We start from the raw sequence: 7,428 nt of genomic DNA, 5'->3' as shown, positions 1-7,428 counted from the left end.
CCTCAGTTTTCTTATCTATAAAGTAGAAATAGTAACAGCTACTGTCTCATGGAAGCATGGCAGCTGGCGTAGTGTCCAGCATCTAATATTTACTCAGAAAACGCTCTCTATGATAGAAGGGGTTTTCCTGGTATTGAAAGTGTATCCAGTGGTGATATTCTCTCTTTTCTAGCTAGTGGATTTTTTCCAGGATGTACTAATAAACAATGTGTTTTGTGCCTTCTGCTGGCTGGGACTACCACACAACTCTGAAAGGTGACTCATTATTTCTGTTTAATGGATGAGAAGCAGAGGCACAGAGGGTTAAGCAATTCTCTCCTTTCCAATGAAGCTGCTGCTGCTAAGTCGCTTCAGTCATGTCCGACTCTGTGCCACCCCATAGACGGCAGCCCACCAGGCTCCCCCGTCCCTGGGATTCTCCAGGCAAGAACACCGGAGTGGGGTGCCATTGCCTTCTCCAATGCATGAAAGTGAAGTGGCTCAGTTGTGTCTGACTCTTAAGGACCCCATGGACTGCAGCCTACCAGGCTCCTCTGTCCATGGGATTTTCCAGGCAAGAGTACTGGAGTGGGGTGCCATTGCCTTCTCCAATGAAGCTAGTAAGTATAAAAGCTGAGATTTGAACCCAGAGTTAGTGACCATGCTTTTCATCTTATATTTTCACTGCTTCTCAGTGTGTACATGAGGAAGCTGATGGAAAAAGGAGTGGCTGTCAGTTGCTTTATTTCCTCCACAGCAGCATGAGGGTGTGAGAGATAAATGGTGCTGGGTGTACTTCTTCTCATCTCTTTGGTGGAAGTAATTCTTTTGCTCCAGTCAAATCTTGTCAGGGTTCACCAGTTTCTTCTCCAGTGCCCACGGCTCACCTTAATTTATCCTCACCTGGAAGAGGGCTGGGGACTGCCTGTGGTTGTCACAAGGGAAAGGGGGCTGGCACACAATTCTGAAATATCCAGGACAGCCCTCCATAGTGAAAGGCTTTCTTGTTGAAAATGTTCAATATGCCTTCATTAATTTTTTTCTTGCATATCTTTTCCACAATCCCTACTAATTAAAGGCATATACTTTCTTCAAGGGTCAGCTTAAGTTATTACTTTGGGACTCCAAAATTCAGTCCTCCCTGTTTAATTGCATTCCATCTTTTCTTCTCTTTGGTTTCATAAATATTTGTTGAGTGACAGCTGATGCAAGGGCAGAGGGGACTCATATGAATTAGATGGTCCCTGTCTATAAGAAGACTGAGATCCTGAAGGGGAGTTGAGTTCAGAGGAGGAGGTGCTGCCTATCTGTGGAGGGATAGGGAACATGAGCTGGCTCTTGACGGACTGGCAGGATTCTTGATTAATGGATATGGTGGAATGAGCACTCTTATTGGCAGAAATCCAAAATGACAGAGGTGCAAACATCCAAGGATGGTTCAGAAAATGGCAAGGGTTTAGGTTGAAATTCATCACAAGCTTGACACAAGGAAATGGAAGGAGTTTTGGGAAAGGAATGGAAAGCTGTATTTAGGTTATTGAGGTCTTAAATATTTAAAGAATGTTGTCTTTAAATTTTGCCTTTAGCAGTAGGGAGCCATCACAGATTATTTGTTTAAGCAAGATTGTGACATGAATTACTTGATGATTTTGGATGTTGTATGTGGTTGTGAGGTATATTAGGAGTTGTAATAAAAGGAGACTAGAGGAAGGGAGACAAGAAGGCTCTTCTTGTAGCCATCCCTTGTAAGATGCACAGAGGTAGCAGCAGTGAGGATGAAAAGGGAGAGACAAAAATGAACAAAGAATGGCCACAGCTTAGTGGCTGACTAATGTAAGAGTGAGGCCGTAGCTTTGGCTACCAGAAAAAAATGATGGAGCCCCTAATGGACATTGGGAATTGAGTAGTGGCTTTGAGAAGCCAAAGGTGGTTGGTTAATCTTATATGTGCAATGTCTGAGGGTTTTGCAAATTAAGGGTTGCATGTTAGTGGAGATGTGTGGCAAGCAGTTAGTAATCCTGGTCTGGGGCTCAGAGGAATAGGGCTGGAAAGATGGCGCCACCTGCTATGACATGATTATTAAAGCCATCAGTGGAGATGAGCCATTTGTAAGACAAGTGAAGGACTGAAGGGAGGATTTGGGTTTAAATGTCCACATTAATGGGAGAATGAAGAGGCAGATTAGGAACCAGCAAAGTAAGGTATAAAGAAAACAAAGGGAAGGGAGGGTTTTGTAAAAAAGACAACAGCCCTGGAGGGTTCGCTGATGGCTGATTTCCTGGAGGGTAAGGATGAGGATTAAGTGTCTTGAATTTCATGACTGAAACCTTTGAAATAGAGATTCAGTAGGGAGATGGGGCTGGAAACCAGATCCTCTGCCTTGTGAAACAAACAAGCATAGCCATTCATCTTTATGTGAGTATATGTGAGTGTATGTATTAGTATCTGCAATGATATTTATAGTTCAGAGTCATTATGTTTGGATGGTGGAATTTTATGAGCATTGTGATATTTTTATTTCTTTATTTTTCTGTATTGTCTTAGTGTTTTATGAAGCTAGAATTGTATTATTTTTTAATTAAGGAAACCTCACTGGTTTCTAAAGTTTTGATTTTTAATCCTATATTAAATAAGTATTTATTGAACACTGATTATACATTGCGTATTTACTGATGAGTCAGAGAAAAATTTTAAGGCATGGCCTCTGTTCTTAGGAGCTCACTGGAGGAGAAAACCAACATGTGAACAATAAATGTCAGGCAATGTGATTACTGCTGGAAAAAAGTATGTAATACACTAAGAGTGCCTAATACCTGAGACCACTGAGAAAGGGCACCTCTCCTGGCAAGAGTAGGGGAGCCTCCCAGAAGAGATGAGATCTGTGCTGTACTTGAGTGGGTCCTATCTAACCAGGTGCAGGTGGGTTGTTTGTGAAGAAGCCAGTTCTTATGAAGGGGCCTTGTCGCTGTCTTACCAGCCTTGGCCGTTACATCATGCACTTGCTTATGCATTAGTTTGGAATTGTTCTGATTTGTTCACGCTTGTATGGTATGTGGTTTTTAAATTTTGTCTGTCCCTGCATGTTTATTATATTTAATATTTGGACAAATTTACTCTGAACTTTCACTGTTCACTCTTCTGATTTCTTTTTTAAAGCTATGCTTCCAGCTTTAAAAGCATTGTCCTATGATTTATGATTCATGTAGAACATACTATAACATATAGACAAAATCTTCTTAGTAAGATACTCAGACATGGATATCGTCATTATGAATATTCTCATTCTGGAATGTTGCTGGACAAGTTTCTATTTAAATCATGCTCGCTAGGCATGATTGACTAGGAGTTCACGGGGTTTAAGCTTCAGTTTGCTTTATTTTCAGCAAGGTAAGGCTGCACCCACACTATGGAATGACGCAGGGTATTCAGCAAGGTACAGGCCAAGGCTCCTTTGGGGTTGTTAGGAACTCAAGTCAGCCTGTGAGAGACACACATTGTGAGAAGGGGACCTGTGTTGGGGGGCGTCTTAGGAGAATGTAATAGGAAGTTTCATGGATATTCCAGGACAGACAGCAAAGTTCAGCAGGCCTGAGAGGGCCCTGGTACAGTGCTCATAGTGAACCCAGTCACCAGCCCTCTCTCAAGCATATGGTCCTTTGGGTTTTTCTTCTTTCTTCCTCTAAAGATGGGGTTCTACAGCTTCATGTGGTTTTTGCTTTTACATGACTCCAGCGTGCATCTGGGTGAGAATAATCTCTCTAGAGATCTCTTATTTGTTAAAACAAATTTTATCTTGTAAAATAAAATAATCTATGTCCCAGCAAAAAAGTATTGTGTAGATAGGTATGAAGTTTTGAAAAATTATATTAATTTCAAAATTAGTTTCTCTATTTTCCAACCTCTCTGGTGCTTCTCCTGGTAATTTTCCCCTAAAGTCTGAGTTTTATAGCCTTCTGGAAAATGCATAGATACACACACACACACATAAAATGGCTGTAAATGTACATTTGATTTCTATTTACACAAAAGTTATCTTTACACATTGTTCAATACTTTTAAAAAACTCTAATTGTCCATTTTGACATTCTTCTATATTAGCTGAAGCAAAACTTACTTTCTGTTAAGTGATTACATGTGGATAGATGATATTTTGTTTTATGTGATTATTATGATTTATCATACAATCTCTCCATAGTGATGGACCTTGAGGTTATATCTTGTTTCCTATTAGAAACAATCTCCTTTTCTTGACTAAACTGGTTTATTATTATCGATTTTATTTTGTTTTTCCCCAGCTCCTACACTGAGTCCAGCTTCTAAAGTTTTTTTTTTTGCTAGGTACTATCTTTAATATTGTGATTTTTTTATATACTATAATTTCAGTTTTAACTTTTTCCACTGTGTCAAGATCTGAGAGGGCTTTAAGATTTTCAGGTGACAAGGATTTTTCTTGTTTTTATTATTAACATTTAGTTTTATTGCAGTGTGGTCAGGGAAGAGTGTTCTAATTGCACTTTCCTGGAATACATTGAGACTTTGTTTTGTGGACTAATGTATTCTATCTTTTTAAAGTTAAATATCCCATCAGTACTAGAAAAGAGGTTTTATGTTAGATTATGCACTTAGATATATATCAACTGGGTTAACCAGTTTGACTGTATGATTCAGATTTCTTATTTTGTCTCCTTGTTCTGTCATGACCTACAATATCTGTTACCTATTATTGTGTTTTGCTGATTTCTTCTAGAGGTTTCTGTTTTTATAAATTTTAACACTGTCTCTGGTGCTGAAAGATTTATAATACTTATAAATTCATTACTGATTTAAACTTTGGTTATTCTAATAGTATGTAGAATTGTACCTGGTGGTGGTGGTTTAGTCGCTAAGTCGTGTCCGACTCTTGAGACCCTATTGACTGTAGGCCTCCAGGCTCCTCTGTCCATGGGATTCTCCAGGCAAGAATACTGGAGGGGGTTGCCATTTCCTTCTCCAGAATTGTACCTGATGCATAGTAATTGCTCAATTATTATTATTGAACATACTAATAACACTTCATGTTCTTTAGTAGTTTTTGCCTTGAACGTACTCTTTTCTAGTATTAATACTGTGATTTTTGTTGTTGTTACCATTTGACTGGCTATTCTTTAACCTCCTTTTACTTTTAAACTTTCTGAGTCACAAAGACTCTTAGATAGTTTATTTTAGTGTGGATCTCTGTAGATTTGGTTTGTTCTTATTAAAGAATCCTATATTTATTGATATAATATTTTTGCTTTTTATTGCTCAGTCATGTCCAACTCTTTGCGACCTGATGGACTGCAGCACACCAGGCTTCCCTGTCCTTCACCATCTCCCAAAGCTTGCTTAAACTCATGTCCATTGAGTCGGTGATGCCATTCAACCATCTCATCCTCTGTCGTCCCCTTCTCCTGCCTGCAATCTTTCCCAGCATCAGGGTCATTTCTAAGGAGTTGGGCTTTTCACATAACGTGGCCAAAGTATTGGAGCTTCATCTTCAGCATCAATCCTTCCAATGAATATTTAGGGTTGATTTCCTTTGGGATTGACTGGTTGGATCTCTTTGCAATCCAAGGGACTCTCAAGAGTCTTCTCCAGGACCACAGTTTAAAAGCATCAATTCTTTGGCGCTCATCCTGCTTTATGGTCCAACTCTCACATCCATACATGACTACTGGAAAAAACATAGCTTTGACTACACAGACCTTTGTTGGCAAAGTGACATCTCTGCTTTTCAATGCTGTCTATGTTTGTCATAGCTTCTCTTCCAAGCAGCAAGCATCTTTTAATTTCATCTGAACATTTTTAATGCTTCTTAACTTTTATTATATTTTCTGTCTTTAATGCTGCCCGCCTCTCCCCTGTTTCTTACCGCATGGTTTGTCTTTTCTTCATGTGATACATATACATGTGTCTGTATGAGTAAGTGTATGTTTTAATGATAATGTCAAGGATTTATAGTCGATTTTTTTGTCTTTTTGAGATTCTTTTTATAACTTTGTATAGTGATTTTAACTTCTGTGTATCAATATATCAATTACTAGTGACTCACTAGTGAAATGAGTGAGAAAATTAACACATATGCTTTCTCCTTTTTTTAATTAATATTATTTCACTTGGTTAACTTTATAATTTTAAATAGTATATTTAAATGTCAATTTCTTGATTTATCATCTTTAGAAAGTAGAGAAACTTTCCTTCTCTTGTTAATTTGGTTTACTATTTTTTTATTATTAAAATGTATAACAGTTCCCTCTGTAAATGTACTTCCTACTGCTGCTTTGTATCATTTCAAAATATAATTTCAGATATCCCTATCAGACTTTTTCCTCCACCTTTATCTCTTTGCTTGCTCAGCTTTGAACTCAAGTAATTTTTTTTTTTCAAGTAGGAGTCGCAAAATCACTGAGCTCTTCCATGTCTGAAAATGTTTATTGTCTCTATTCTTGAATAACACTTTGGCTAAATATAAAAATGTTCACACTTTTTTCTCCCTCAGACTATTGTACACATAGATTACAGATTTTCCTCTAATGAGTACTAAGTGTTGGTATGGAGAGAAACCTGAGCTTCTGTTCTGTTCTGTTTGCTTTTCGTTTTGTTTTGGGGTATGCATTTGTGTGTGTGTGTGTGTGTGTGTGTGTGTATCTGTCCTCTGTACCTGAAAAATTCTCTCTCTGCCTTGATATTCAGTTAATTTTACCAGGAAACATCTGTCTGTCTGGACTGTTCATTTTGCCCTCTGATGTATGGGTATTGGACATTGGGGCAGTCATGCTCGATTGATATTGACTTTGCTTTTCTTTCCGAAATATTGTTTAAAAGTGCTGTGCTAGCATTACTCTACTTGGCAGGAGGCATCTTTTCCTGCGTATCTTTGGAAATGTAACTTGTTTTAGAACACAGTCTGATCATTTCTTTTACTTTTCAGTTCAGTTCAGTTCAGTCGCTCAGTCGTGTCCGACTCTTTGCAACCCCATGAATCGCAGCACGCCAGGCCTCCCTGTCCATCACCAACTCCCGATGTTCACTCAAACCCACGTCCATCGAGTCAGTGATGCCATCCAGCCATCTCATCCTCTGTCGTCCCCTTCTCCTCCTGCCCCCAATCCTTCCCAGCATCAGAGTCTTTTCCAATGAGTCAACTCTTCGCATGAGGTGGCCAAAGTACTGGAGTTTCAGCTTTAGCATCATTCCTTTCAAAGAAATCCCAGGGCTGATCTCCTTCAGAATGTACTGGTTGGATCTCCTTGCAGTCCAAGGGACTCTCAAGAGTCTTCTCCAACACCACAGTTCAAAAGCATCAATCCTTTGGCGCTCAGCTTTCTTCACAGTCCAACTCTCACATCCATACATGACCACAGGAAAAACCATAGCCTTGACTAGACGAAACTTTGTTGGCAAAGTAATGTCTCTGCTTTTGAATATGCT

Source organism: Bos taurus, chromosome 2 (genome assembly GCF_002263795.3).
Source record: "Bos taurus isolate L1 Dominette 01449 registration number 42190680 breed Hereford chromosome 2, ARS-UCD2.0, whole genome shotgun sequence".
Lineage (NCBI taxonomy): Eukaryota > Metazoa > Chordata > Mammalia > Artiodactyla > Bovidae > Bos > Bos taurus.
The sequence above is the reverse complement of the archived record's forward strand: the minus strand, read 5'-3'. Positions refer to the sequence as shown.